This window comes from Heloderma suspectum, chromosome 15 (assembly GCF_057233095.1).
Source record: "Heloderma suspectum isolate Gila_16-S chromosome 15, 16-S_ref, whole genome shotgun sequence".
NCBI lineage: Eukaryota > Metazoa > Chordata > Lepidosauria > Squamata > Helodermatidae > Heloderma > Heloderma suspectum.
Genome location: NC_139472.1, coordinates 2918778 through 2934489, shown reverse-complemented (window position 1 = coordinate 2934489; position 15712 = coordinate 2918778).

The following is a 15712-nucleotide window of genomic DNA, read 5'->3' as shown; positions in this document are numbered from 1 at the left end:
TCACACCGTTGAGCCACGATGTGAACCAAAACTCAGTTATCCTTCAAAATTTGCACTTCTCCAAATTTTGCAGGCATTGTCCAATAATAATAATAAAAAATGCATACATTGGAGAAAAAATGTCCAGATATTTATTTATTTATTTCATTGATACCCCTGCCATTCTACCGGGAAATGATGAAGAGGGCAGCTAACAACAGAAAAAGCCCAAAACTAAGACACAAATATAATGAAAACCAACATAAAACAAGTGCATTAAGAAACAAATTAAAAACACAACCATAAAAGAGCACAAACAGCACCCAACCCAACAGATTTAATATAATGGAAAACCATGCATGTTAGCCAAAAATGCATACCAAAATGCATGTCTTATGAGAATTGTGGACAAAAATACTTATGAATTTTCATACATATTTTATTTATTTAATTTAATTTCATTTCATTTCTATACCACCCAATAGCTGAAGCTTAAAAAAATAAATCTCAAAGTTTGGGATGAACCCGACTCAAGACTGGAGAAATTCTCCACGTTTGAGACAAAGTGAATTTAAACTGGAAAAATGAGAAATTGAGAAAACCTAAAATGGATAGATCCATCCATCCCTAGTTGGTATTGAAGAATTAAAGACAATGGATCGCCCAACTTGGGGAGCTGATCCTGGCATGAGAGAAGGGCTTCTGTAGGGATGGCGGAGAATTTTTCCACGAATCTCGGGGAGGCCGAATGCCAACGCATTCGGCCCCCTGAAATTGGCGGTGAAATTCTCTGCCCCCCCGCCCCTGCTGGGATGGGACTTACCTCCCTCAAATGTCCCTCTTGGCGGTGGGTCCTGGCGGCGGTTCGGCGGCATTTTGGCGGGGGCGGGGGCGGCGGCCGGTCTTCCAACCGGCTGCCGCCGCCGCCATTTCCAAGTAAATGTAAAAAAAAAAACACCACATACGTGATAGGCTACGTAACGATTTATGTAGCCTATCACGGCTAGATTTCCAAAGTCAGCCATGATAGGCTACGTAAATCGTTACGTAGCCTATCACGGGTGACTTAAAAAAAAAAAGCGCGTACGCAAATGGCGGCCCCCATAGGGCGCCGCCATATGCGTTCCTTATTTGAAATAGCATTGCCCTTATTTTCTCCGTAGTCTACGTAAATCTTTACGTAGACTACCCGTGCCCAAATAAGGAACACAAATAAGGAACGCCCATGGGCGCCGCCATTTGCGTATGCGCTTTTTTTTTCCCCCCAAAGTCACCCATGATAGGCTACGTAACGATTTACGTAGCCTATCACGGCTGACTTTGGAAATCTAGCCCTGATAGGCTACGTAAATCGTTACGTAGCCTATCATGTGTGTGTGTGTGTGTGTGTGTGTGTGTGTGTTTTTAACATTCACTTTTGTATTTCGCGGCCGGGCGAGGCGGGGCGCCTCCCCCCCCGGCCTGAACTTCGGGGGGAGAACCGAAGCGCCTCCCCCCCACCGCGAAGCAAGCTGCGGTACCAGGTAAGTGACTTTCGTACATCCCTAGGCTTCTGCTTTCATCTTGCTTTACAGAGGGAGAACATTTTCCTGAGATGGATGGGCGGGGGGAGGGTTGCAAACGTTTGGAGGCCACACTTCTGTTTCTCTCATGTGGCTGCCTTTGTGGGTGGTCATGATGGTGTGCACGGTCCCTGCCCCCATCTCAGGAAGGGCTTCCCTCTGTGGGGAAAAACAGTAAGGGTGGGATGCCTGACAGAGGCTTATCAAAGTGGGGTGGAGGCAATGGACTGGAAGAACACTTTTCTTCCTCTCCTATAATCCGAGAACTCCTGGTTATCCGATAAAATCGATTGGCAGGAGAGACCAGGGGTGACAAACCTTTTCTGCCCAAGGGCCAAGCTCCATTTCGGAGAAGCTCTTGGGGGCCACATTCTAGTGGTGGGCGGGGCCGAAGGCAAAGGGGGTGGGGCCAAAATACTGGCGTATTTTATTTCTTGCTGCCTGTCATTAAACCTTTGGAGTGGCATTTTGACCTTTTCGAATGGGGAGAAAACACAAAAAAGTGGGAAAATTATTATTCGCTATTAAAAATATTTCTTGGCTGCCATTCAAGGCAGGAGCCCTGCCAAGGCTGCTCAGAGCAGTAAAAACTAACACATGATTGGCGGTTGGGGGAAAAGGGGCGTGGCCAGGGGAAGGGGCGTGGCTGGCTTGGATGCTGACCTGGCCTGCGGGTTGAGCAGTTTCGGCCCGAGGTTCTGCCCCCCATCTCAATATTTCCACAAGCTGGCTCTGTGTTTGGGTGTCGGAGCAGAGCGGGGCCACTTTTAATTCAGAAAAGGCTCGGGTTTTCTTTCTTTCCTTCTCTCAGCAGACACTGCAATAAGGTATCGGCCCATCTGCTTTCGGTTAGCAGCTTGGAGTGGGGCTAATTGGCAAATCGGGCCGTCTGACGTCCCCTTGTTAGATAAGTCCTTGTTATTACAAGCCAGAGGATGATGCGCGGCGCTTCTTGGATAAGGCCCGACACCGGGGTTTTCCTGTTCTCTCCGTGTCCTCCCTCTCCGCCCCCGCACCTCGTCCTCCTGTCTGTGTTGCTCCAGGTGCTAACACAAACCACATGGGACACTCACTTCCCGGCGGGCAGGATTGGGCCGTGGGGCCGTATGTGCAAGATGAGAACAAGTGTCGAGAGACGCTTTGAAGCGCTCCGGGTTCACGGCCGGCTTTGTTGTGATGTGCTTCGCGCACCCAGGTGGGCTTCTGCAGGTGGTCTGGACTAGAGCTGTGCACAAGCAGCCTCTCAAAATTCTCCAGCCTATTTGTCGGCAGAGAAATTGGGGGGACGATTTTGCCGAATTTCTGCTAGGGGAGGAGAAGTTCTCCCACCATTTCTCACAGACAGGGCTCACTGCTGGCAGGGGTTGTAGCACAGGCCCTTTCCTTTTTCCTCAGGCTTTTGGGTTTATTGCTTCTGTAAGTGGCAACAGTCAGCATCAACTGTGTTGAGGCTTCCACTTTTTTGAGGCAGAATTTTTAATTTCTTTGGGTGGTATTTTTGAGCTTACCCAATGGGGGCGAGGTGGCCGAGGGTGCGGTGTGTGTTTTTCTCTCCTTATTACACAACTTTCCGCTCTGCCGCCCTCAGGCCACCTGCACTGCCTGAACTGAAAAAGCCCCATGGGAGGAATTGCCTCATGACCTCGTGACGGCTTTAACTGAAGTGCGGGAAGCTGAGGAGGCTACAGGCTGCCACAGAGATTACTGTACAATGACAGACGGGACACTCATGCACACTCCTCAGTCACCTCTAAGTAAGGTAAGTGCAAGAACCCCAAACCATGAGAATTTCTCCAAAATTTCTCCTCCTCTGAATTTCTTTTCAAAAGCAATTTATTTTCTATAAAAACGAATGAGAATGGTCGGAAAAAATGTGGGAGAAATTTTTGGCACAGCACTAGTCTGAGGTTTCGTGAACCGTTCAGGTTTAAGGCAAAAAGAACGCGAGAAGGATCAAGGATGAAGGATCAAGGCAAGGGCTCTACCCCAGCTGATATGGCTACTGGTCAGGGATGATGCAAAATGTTGAAAACCGCCCAGAGAGCTTTGGCTGTTGGATGGTATAGAAACGGGATAAATAAATAAGCAAATACATCAGTGATAGTCCAAAGCACCTGGGGCTACTGCACTGGGGAAAGCTGATTACTTATTTAATCAAGTAAATACAAGCTGAATATGAACTAACAATGAGCCAACAATGTGAAGTGGCTGCAAAAAAGGCAAATGCTATTTTGGGCTGCATTAATAGAAGCATAGCTTCCAAATCCCAGGAAGTACTAGTTCCCCTCTACTCAGCACTGGTTAGGCCTTATCTTGAGTAATGTGTCCAGTTCTGGGCACCACACTTTAAGAAGGATGCAGAGAAGCTGGAGAGGGTTCAGAGGAGGGCAACAAAGATGATCAGGGGCCTGGAAACAAAGCCCTGTGAAGAGAGACGGAAAGAACTGGGCATGTTTAGCCTTAAGTAGAGAAGACTGAGGGGAGATACGATAGCGCTCTTCAAGTCCTTGAAAGGCTGTCACAGAGAGGAAGGCCAGCATCTCTTCTCGATCATCTCAGAGTGCAGGACACGGAATCATGGGCTCAAGTGACAGGAAGCCAGATTCCGGCTGAACACCAGGAAAAACATCCTGACTGTTAGAGCAATACAACAGTGGAACCCATGACCTAGGGAGGCGGTGGGCTCTCCCACACTGGAGGCATTCAAGATGAAGCTGGACAGCCATCTTCAGGGATGCTCTGACTTGGATTCCTGCACTGAGCAGGGGGCTGGACTCGATTGTCTTGTAGGCCCCTTCCAACCCTACTGTTCTATGATTAATTAATTAATGGGCCAGAATCGAAGGGGGTGCTTCTGCTGATTCTCTTGTGCCCCACTGCTTCTGTTGTGCAAGCAGTGGGTCCCACCAATTCTGTTGTGCAAGCAGGACCCACCGCTTGCGCAACAGAGATTTGGCTTTTCCCAGAGGAAGCCCTGAAAGGAGGGGAAACGCTCGTTTCTTGATAGGGACAGGTTGGTGGAGTTTCCTCATGTGAGCTCCGCTGACCTGCCCTGTTCCAGAAACAAGCATTTCCAGTCGTTTCCGGTTGCCCTGGAAGGGCTACAACTTCCTTCCGCAACTGGTGTGTCCTGCTCGTGGATGGGAATTGACAAGGGCGTGAGGGAATCGGTGGAATTGCCCCATTGGATTCCACCCATCTAATAGATTTATATCCTCCTGTCCATATAATGGACATATTTACATATCTTACATATCTCTAAGCAGTTTACAAGGAAATTAAAAACATTAAAATACATCATGATAAGCATCAAAATGCAATTAAGACATGTAATACTACACCATTCACATAAAACATTAATTAAAACATTAAAACCAATTTTAAACCACCACGACACATAATTTCAAACAAAATGTACAAAATTACAAACAATTTAAAGGGAGGGGCCAGAGCTGAGGGGTGGGGCATCTGCTTTGCATGCCGAAAGTAGGAGGCGATGAGAAGGACTTGAGGGAAGCTTGCCAGTTAGAGGAGACAAACTGGAGGTCGATAAATCAATAGTCTAACCTGGCATGAAGCAGTTCCCCCTGTTCCATAGTGTGGCGAAGAAGAAGAGGCTGCTCTCCCTTTGAGGAAAAATTAAAGTAATTAAAGACATGGATGCTTGGCTCTGCTTCTAGTCCTCATCAGAGGTCAAGGGTCTCTTGCAAGGCTGGTTAAGAGATCGGTTGCAGTCCTTAGAGGATCAAAGCTAAAGACTGATTTTAGATGACGTCCAGGTGGGACTTGCAACACAGTGTTACAGTGTGCTGCTCCTGTTCAGAGCTCTAGCCAGCCGTGCCCAATCCTGGAATATTCCATTCCATCTCGCCCCCAACAGACACTCCATATTCTGTGCTCACTGAGCACGCTAAATCCTCACTGGGCTGGGTTTTTTGTTTTGTTTTTGCCACTGAATATTTCCCCCCCTAAATTGTTTTTTTTGGGGGGCACTTTTGCAAACCTTGGCGTCTGTCTGAGGATGCTGGTCACTCCCCCTTATTTCTCAGTGGCTATAATTCTGTTGGCACTCACCAGCTGCGTTCACTATCAGAAGGAGTGATAAAGTCAATAGGACTCGAACTTGGTAACATGCCTAGTTGTTCCAGGTCATATCCCCCCCTCCTGCCCCATCTTAGATAAAATCACATCCTTACATGGGCCTCTTTATCAATTACTAATCAATACTTCAGTATATCATTTTCTTGTGCCAATTACATCTGTCTAAATGTGTTTTCCCGATGATGATGCCACTACATCGGCTTTTTAATATCCTTTGAAATGTCAGCAGTGCTCCTACCTAAATGCGCTGGAACGTGCGTGCTTTGAACACTTCCCCCACATGGAGCAAGATTCTCTCTTGTTCCATGTGGGGGGAACTGGCCCCCCGGGGGACGACTGTTTGGATGCAAAATGTCAACTGCGTGATCTGTCAGTAGATGGCGGCCTTTCACTCATTGTGTGGCAGGTTTTGCGCTTTTTGATTGCTCTCGGAATCTACATTTTTGCCCGCTTAGGAAGACAAGAGGTCAGAGTGACCAGATGCATCGAAAACCTGCAGCAGCCAGTACGTCTTGTCTTGCCACGGTGCTAAAAGGTGGGGAGAGAAGAAAGACTTAGAAGACTCCCTCTTCTGTGCTGCGGTTATAAGAAGCATACTCAGACTTGTTCAAAAATCTTCACATCTCTCTCTCTCTCTCTCTCAGCAATCATTACAACGATCCTGTAAGGTAGGACGGTACTATTATATCCATACTGCAGACAAATGGGCTGAGAGAGAGAGAGAGATCAGCATGCTGTGTTGAAATAGCTTCCTGCAAATTCTTTACCCTGTTCATGGAGGGTGAAATGGGGCAGCCCATTTCACCGGATATTCTCCAGGTGAAGGGAAAATTCTGCAACGGGGGGGTGTGCATGTGTATGTTGCGCTGCCATTGGCCGCTGCCAATTTCCTCCCAGAATGCCCTAGAATGATGCTGTGACCAGGGCATTGTGGGAGATATAAAATGGCTGCCTGGCCACCCATACAGATGCTCTCCTGTTGCCACTTGGTATGGCAGCAAAAAAACATTAGGAGGGGAGGGGAAAGAAAGAAACGATGCCACAGTTACACCTAATAGTGAGCTCCCACCACCCTGTCTTACCTAGAAACTCAGGGTTGGATCTAGATTTCATTGTACATTGAATGGATCCATTGAAATCCATGGGGCTTCAGTTGGTCAGGACTAACTTAAGTTCCACTGATTTCTATGAGTCTACTCTTAAGTATGACACAGGGTGACCATGTTTTACAGAGCACAGTCCTGTATTTGAAGGTGTTGTTTCTTTGAAGGGCTGTCCAATTCCAGTTTAAAGATAAAGAACCGTAAGAGCAGTTCGTGCCTGGACAGCCAGCTGAACAGACAGGTACAGCCCACCTGGCCACAGTTTTCCACACTAAGGTGAGATGTACTGTATTTCTATTTAAATTATAATACTTATTTCTAAATTTGCATTTGTACATGTAATTGAGCACAGACACATTTTACAAAAATAGGCGTCTTCTTTTTTGGGTGATGCATTTCTTCCATTTTTGGCATTTCATAAGTGGACCATGCCACTCCAGGGGGAGGAGAAATTCTCCAATGATTTCCTGGGCGTTGGGCTCGCCCTTAGCACTCTACCGGGGGATGATGGAGTTTGTAGACCAACCCATCAAGAGGGCAAGATGTCTGGCCATGTGGGCTGTCATGCCGCCATCTTGCCTTGGGCTTGGTGTTATTCTTGGGCAGAGTGTGTGAAATAAATACATATGGTGGAGAACATTTGGAGAAAATTCTGCAAAGAGACCTTCTTTTTCTACGTGTGTGTGTGTGTGTGTGCGCGCACGCGCATCTGTAGCAAAAGTTCAGAAATGTTCTTAGAAAAAATATTATTTATTATTTATTTATTAGTAACATTGATGGTTATTAATGGCTGTCTTTCCACCAATGTCACCAAGGCAGTGTGCAACCATTCAAATACGAGCAATATATAAAAACAGAAAAGCGAGAAAGCCTTTAAACCATTTTGAAACAGTGTTAAAATGGCTATAAAAATGATGCATGGGCATATTTTCTCAACACGTGTGTACAGGTGCAGACAGGATTGGGAGAGTTCTAGTCAGAGGCCCATTTACAGGTTCTCTTGAACAAAGGACTGGAGATGCCACAAAGGTCACAACGTTAGTTTTCCAAAGTAGCTCCTTCCTAAAAAAACAAAAAACTCTTCTGAGGCATTCCGGGCTCGGCTCTAGAGTGGAGGGTGCAAATTTGTGGTTTTCGGGATCTGCAGCCCTGAAAGGGCGTGGCAGATGGCCCAAAGAGGCCATCCATGTCGCTCCAAAACTGTCCAGCAGAAGGAAGACCGGAGTTTTCTCGGAGTGTCTCTTATCCACCAGCACGGAGGTAGGAGTTTCCTGGTTGGTGGTGGCGGGGGAGGGAGGGAGGAGGGAACATACCGACCCCCACATTTCTCAGGGTACTCCAGGGAGAACTTGTCTGAACACTCATGATTTGGAGCCAGGAAAATGTGAGGAAGGAGAACAGGTGAACCTAGTTGGCTCTGGTGCCACTGGATTCCATCTCCAAGCTCTCTCCTCTTATTGCTCTCCGGGGAAAGCCCCCCAAGAGATAAATTATCTGCGATTGTCTCGAGTCCTCGAGGTTGGTTCACATGGTAGAACTGTTTAAAAAAAAGCAAGAGAGAGAACAAGAGAGCAAGGGAAAGGCGGAGGAGAGGGTGGAGGCGGTGAAGGGCGGGAAAGAAAAAGAGGCTTTTGACAGGAGAGTAAACCACAGGAAAGTTGGCCTAGGGGCTGCTTAGATGGAGGAAGAAAACTTCACATTGGCCGAAGCTGCGTCTTCCCTCTGGGGAATCTCTGTTGATGCTTTTGCCACACCAGCTGTGTGTTGGCTGCTTTGCTTGTCGAGTTAAAATGGTTTTGCACGGTCAGTGGGGATCTGGAGGCTGTGTGTGTGTGTGTGTGTGTGTGTGTGTATGTGTGGTCAGGAAGAAGCATCATTCTCCTAACACTTGGCTAAGCCAAAAACACAGTGAAGAGGAAGCCACAAACGCCACTCTTGACCTCTGGGAGAGGTCTCTTCATCAGGGTGACCTGGGGATGAACGCCCTCCCCAGTCCCCCACCCTGCACTGTGTGAAGGAGTCCTGCCTTTGATCTGTCCCAAATCTCCCAGCCATCAGCTTCATGGGATGACTCCATTGGGGTCTAGTATTATGAGAGTGGGAGAAAAAAGACCTAAGAATGATCTCCAAAGAATGACAAGAATACACAGATGAGAGCTCACAGGGCACAATTACTATTGAGCTATGCTTCCACCCAACTGGCATGGCCAAGCGGGCCCTGTGGGAAAACCCCCACAACACACTGGGATGTACCTCCTGAACTCTGGATTCTAAGCATGATTTGTCCTGATGCGTGTGCGTGTGCGCTCTTCTGCTCTTGTACTCTGCCATGGTGGTTCCACCATTTCCTAGGGTGCCCAGATATTGAGGACAACCAGAACACAGGTCAGTGCAACGGTGTTTACAGAGGGGCGGAATCATCCGTCATGAAATCAGCCATCACCGGGCATAACTCCATTCCCCTCCTCCTCGTCCCATTGACTTGAGTATTATTGATTGATTGCATTTCTATACCGCCCCATAGCCGAAGCTCTCTGGGCAGTTTACAGAAGTTAAAACATTAAATAAAAAGTTTAAGAGCCATTTACAAAAAAGCACACAGACAATATACACAAACAACAGATAACTAAAAACAACACTGAACTATCAGTCATAACTAAAGACACATCCAGGACCGATTAAAACTCATCATGTGCTGCCAAATGCCTGGGAAAAGAGGTAGGTCTTAACTTAGCACTGGGAAGAAAATAATGATGGCATCAGGCGGACTTCATCAGGGAGCTTGTTCCACAGATGGAGAGCCACCACTGAGAAGGCCCTCCCCCTTGTGGTTGCCTTCTGAGCTTCCCTTGGAGGAGGAACTCGGAGGAGGGCCTTAGATGCTGAACATAGTGTACGGGTAGGTTCCTTTCGGGAGAGGTGTGCTGTCAGGAATTGAGGTCCCATATTTTAAATGTAGCTGGAGTTTTCATCTTGGCTTCTTTCATTCTCCAGAGATAAGACATCTTGCTGAACATGTGTGTATATAGCATCAAGAAAATTATTTCCAAACATCAGACTCTTGCATTCTGGCCTCCCTCCCACTGTTTTCTTTTTCAGTACCCATTATTAATAGAATCACCATTTCCAACCTGCTGGTTGCATTGATCTCCAGCACAGCCACATCCATTCTCCCTCCCAAGTTAATTCTTCCTCCCCTCTGACCCCCCCCCTTTTTAAGTGTTGTGGTTACAGATCTACCAAGCTGACTTTTGGTGCCCACCTTCCTGTGCCCACCTGGCATCATTGCCTTGAACAACTGATTCTCTTTGCATAATGTCTGGGTACCATCCATCACTGTTTGATCAATGGGAGATCAGTTCTTCTCACATGCAACGTGCTGTTTCTTTCTCACCATCTTCTCCACCAGCTACATAAGAACATCCATGCTGGATCAGACCAAGGCTTTATCTAGTCCCACATTCTGTTCACACAGTGGCCAACCAGCATGGGAAACCCACAAGCAGGACAGGAGTGCAACAGCAACCTCCCGCCCATGTTCCCCAGCAACTGGTGCACGTAGGCTAACTGCCCCCGACACTGGAGGTAACATACAGCCATCAGGACTAGTAGTCATTGAGAGGCTTATGCTTGGCTATCTAGTGCCCCATTTCTAAATCTAGGCAAAAAAAAATCTAAGAAGGTTGGCCCTCAAAAGATTTTTGTTACCAGTGGTGTAGGGGTCAATTTTGAAGTGCAGATGTTCATCATGACAGTCCCTGTAGCTATGTCCCCAAGGAGAGTTCAAAAATGGAGGCAGCTGTGTTGATCCATGTCAACAAACCCCTTCTAGCAGTTTTCATCTCCACCAGGAGCAGGCCTTTGGTCAAGCAAATGGGAATGAATTGCGCATTCAAGACTAAGTCACCCCAAAATACTTTGCATCACTACAGGAGTACTGTGTCCAGTTCTGGGCACCGCACTTTAAGAAGGGTGCAGACAAGCTGGAGAGGGTTCAGAGGAGGGCAACAAGGATGATCCGGGGACTGGAAACAAAGCCCTATGAGGAGAGACTGAAAGAACTGGGCATGTTTAGCCTTGAGAAGAGAAGACTGAGGGGAGATAGGATAGCGCTCTTCAAGTACTTGAAAGGTTGTCACAGGGAGGAAGGCCAGGATCTCTTCTCGATCCTCCCAGAGTGCAGGACACGGAATCATGGGCTCAAGTGACAGGAAGCCAGATTCCGGCTGAACATCAGGAGAAACTTCCTGACTGTCAGAGCAATACGACAATGGAACCCATGACCTAGGGAGGCGGTGGGCTCTCCCACACTGGAGGCATTCAAGACGAGGCTGGACAGCCATCTGTCGGGGATGCTCTGACTTGGATTCCTGCATTGAGCAGGGGGTTGGGCTCGATGGCCTTGTAGGTCCTTTCCGACCCTACTGTTCTATGATTCTATGATAGGGAACAATATATATTGTTGTTGCTGGGGAAATCCATCTCCCCCCAGCTACTGTGAGGATTGCAGTGAAGCTGAGAGGGAGCAGGGAAGTCAGAGCGGGCTGGCAGATCAGTGTCCCTGCCACTAAAACAGTCTCGCTGCTGTGTCCCTATGAGCCCTGTCTCCGCTACACCACTGTCAGTTACACACAGATTTCTGTTACACAGGTTTAGCGGGGAAAATTGTGGTGTGTGTCTATTTTGTTTCATTTTTCCATCCCAGAGAGTTGGGAGGAAAGGAGGCCAAATCAAAACAAAACCCAGAGATAGTAGTCCTGTATTTGTGTAGAAGGGGGAGTTTTGGCATTTGCAGCTTCTCATCAGCTGGGAGTGACAAAAACTGGGGCTCCCTCTTCTGTGCAACTCATAAAACTGCAGGGTATCTGCATGCATCCTGGCCTGTAGTGTTCTCTCTCCTTGGCCTGGGTGAGAAATGACTTGGGTACGCGGTTGTTGGGTTCAAACCGGAATGCAGTCTGCCTTTGAAATCTGTACATTTGTGATGTGGCTCCATATATATATATACACACACACACACACACATACACATGATGTAGTTTGCAATGTGGTTTCGCATAAATAAATAAATATGCACAGAAAATGCATCCATTTTAAAAATGCACACAAAATGTGTACATTTCAAGAAAATGTGTATAAACACACACACACATGCACACATGAAAAACAAATGCCCCCCAGTGCTTTATTCATTGGAAAATTGCTTTAAAATGCATACATTTGCAAAAGTGTGCTTGAAACAAGCCCCCCCCCCCTTTAAAAAATGTGTACAAAATGGCTTAAAAAGAAGTGCATGAAAATTCATCACAAATGTGTGTGTGGCTGAAAAAACAACTGCAAGTTGATGTGGAAACAAGATGGAATGAATGTACAGGTGAAAAAAGGAGCACCTGGGGAAAATCAGTCTTGACAGATTCACCCACCCATCCTCTCCCCTGCCTCCATTAGCCTCAGACATCTGGAAGCCTCTTTTGCTCCCCTATGTTGAATTTTAGATTGTAAGCCCTGCAGGGCAGGGATCTGTCATCTTGTCATCTGTAAAATTGTATTCCATGCCTATTGGAATGGAATGCTACATTACAGGGGTGTTGAACCTCTGGCCAGATCTGGCCCAGCTGCCACCCCAATCTGGCGCTCCAGGGTTCCCCAGGTTGCCTGCCCCCTTCCCCTGGCTCCACCCCTTTCCTCCAACCACCAATCATTGGGTGGTTTCCTGACTTTTGTGCAGGTTTTTCCCCCATTCTGAAAGGCTGAAATGCCGGTCCTAAGGCTTAGCTGCTGGCAGGAAGGGCTTTAAGCTAAAATGTGCTGCTATTTTTGGCTCTGCCCCTTTTGCCTTCAGCTTCACCTGCCACTGGAATGCGGCCCCTGAGAGCTTCTCCAAAACAGAATCCACCCCTTGGGCCAAAAGAGCTTCAACACCTCCACTGTGTAATATTCAGCGAGTTTCAGGGCCTTGCAGCAATGCAGTGCTTGAATTCTGCTTTTGTCTCTTTCCAAAGAACTGACTCATTCGAATTTGTACCCTGTACGAATTTGGGCTTTTCACACTGGGGTTGGCAAAGCAAGACATTTTGACACAGAAGTTTGAGGGAACACAACGGGAAGCTTTCTGTCTTTTTGGAGCGTCAGCCCCAAATCTTGACACTTAGAATGCAACACAGAATGTTCTTCTCAGAAAAGCGCTCCTGATATTGTTTTCTCAATTGAACCCCCTCTCCCCACCTCCTGCAACCCTTTCCGTCTCACTCTAATCCCGGGTGGTTCTTCTTGTTCTGTGCCGTATCGTTCATGCTTTCAAAGAACTCTCACATCGGCATGTTTATCGCTTTTCCGTTTGGGTTTACATGGACTCCTTTAATGGACAATAATGAATGAACAAAACCAATTAAGATTTTATCATGGTTGAAGTGGACCTGTTTAATTGTCTCCTTTCTACCCCGCTCCACGCTGCGTCCCTGAGCTCGGAAAAAGTCTCCTGTGTGACGCGGGTGGAACGTTACTGAGATATTAGGCTTTAAAAAACATCCCCACACTTAGGATGAGTTCTGGCGATGAACGAGAGGAAATATGTTCTGTACATGCTCAGGGGCATGCCATCGGGAATGCTGGGGGTTTAAAATCCCTTGGGAGGACACTTCAGTCTGACGGTAGGCTTGGTGCACTAGGTGGCCGTCTTGTGACCACGTTGCGCATTTGAATGGCTCTGTCTCTGAGGCAGGAGATTGGTCCTTGCTGGATGGCGAACTGGCCCAGTCTCTGGATTGGCTGGGAGGCATATATAAGTTTTCCAGCTTGAGTCGGGGTCGCTCTTTCTGGACATCCCTCTCATATGTGCAGCTGACCAGCCAAGACTGCTCGGTCATGAACACACCATTCATGAAGGATGCTTAAAAAAAAAAATGCATTGCTTTTATTTACCTCTTGCCGGCTGTTTTTGCGGAACACGCTGACTAGCATGTCCCAGCGGCCGAACGTTTGAGAATCTCGGGGATAACATGATGGATGCAATCTTTCTCTTCCCCTCCTTTAGGGGCAGAATTGCACGCAAGACGGAGAACCATGCGCCCCACCCCCCTGCTCCAAATCCAACTCTCAGATGCAGTGGTATCGCTTTCCAGCCCATGAGCAACGGGGAGGAGATGGGAGGGTTGTAATATCTTTGTGTTTGTAAAATTGGGAGGGGGGGAGTGTGTATGTGTGGGGGAAACACACATGCGGATCCTAAAACAAAAGGAGATGGTGCCAATCTGACGTACGTTGCCCAAGAATGCATCCAAGCCTCCCTCTGACCCCCCCTCGCTACTGCCTGTAATCCCATGGCAGTAACGGAACGTCTGGAGACAGCTGTTTGCCTTCCGATCACCCCCTGACTTCACAAACCAGCTATGAAGTCCGGGAACGAGTTGTGGCAAAGCATGGAAAAAACCCTTACTTGTGAGGGGCAGGGGGGAGAGGAGAGGAACAGGAGACATGTGGGACATAGCAATGGAAGGAGTTGGTGCAGTTTTTAGGCACAGATCCCATCCCGTTGAGAGTTGGGTGGCAAGGCTGAGATGAAGCTCAAGCGGTGTAGACATAAACCTAAGGCAGGTAGGCAGGGCACATCCCAACAGGGGCCCTCTGGAGTTGATCCTCCTCTTCACCACTTGCCTCTTGCTCTGGTCCAGACAATGGCGGTGGTGAGAAGCAGCAGGTGCCACTGCCTGCCCAGGGACTGGGTCTCTGCCTGCCATCAGGGACAGCATCAAGGGTAGGCATACTCGGGCACCAGCCGAGTGCCCATACTCCAGCAGGGGCCCACTGACCACGCCCCCCAGACTTGCCCCTCCTCTTTCCCATTGCAACCAGCTTGTTCACCTGCTTCTCTCTCCGGCCCGAACAATGGTGGCGGTGAGGAGGAGGGGCAGGAGACGCCGTGGCCTCCTTGCTCCCTGGCCCTCTGCCCGTCATGCAAGCAAGTGGTAGCAATGATGGGGAGGAGGAGGAAGAGAAACCATAGCAGCTGATGATAAAGGTGTGAGAAGTTAGACTCATTGAGGGAGGGGGACCATGGAAGGTGTTTTTCCCAAGGGCCCTCCGAAATCTGGAGCCCCCACTGGCTGGAGGCAAAAGCTGCCTCACGCAGGGGTCATTTTCAACTGTGCTCAGGATTGGACCGGAAGCCAGCAGCAATCACCTTTGTAAACTGGCCAGAGAGCTTTGGCTATCGGGCAGTATAGAAATGTAAATCATCAGCTTCAGCTTCAGCTTCATCTTGAGTAGTGGCATGTTAGCAAGCCCCTGACACTTCGTCCCAGTTGGTAGCCTAGTCACTGTATTCTGCCTCCCGTTCAGGACACAAATCAGCCCCATGCACCTCACACAGTTCAAAGTGTTGGGCCTACCTTTAAAGTGGAGTGGGGAACCTCAAGCCTGGGCCCCAAATCTGGCCTGCCTAGGGCCGAAGCTAGTGCTCCAGAGGTTCTCCAGATGGCCACGCCGCCTCTCCCCTTGGTCATTTGGTGGTTTCCTGGCTATTACGCAGTTTCTAAAGGTTGATCCTAAGGCTGAATTACTGGCAGTGAGAGCTTTAAGTGAAAATATGCCACCGCTGGAATGCGGCCCCCAAGAACTTCTCTGAAACAGAATTCAGCCCTTGGGGCTGAGAGTGGTTCTGTTCAACACCCCCGATACTGTCTGTGTGCTGAGGTCATTGAGGGAGGCCTCCGCTATCCACATGGCAACCAGGGGAAGGGCCTTCTCTGTGGTGGCTCCTGCCTCTGGAATTCCCTCCCCACAGAAGCTCATGTAGCACCTACTTGATTAACTTTTTGACTACAGGCAAAAGCTGCCTTTTTCTCCTGAGTTATTAAAGTGTTGAGCTTTCAACTTGTCTTTACTTGTCCTTTTCAGTGGCTGCTCTTTCTTTTTTATTTCCTGATTTAATTGCGTTTGTATTTTATTGGGAACCATCCCAGGTACCAT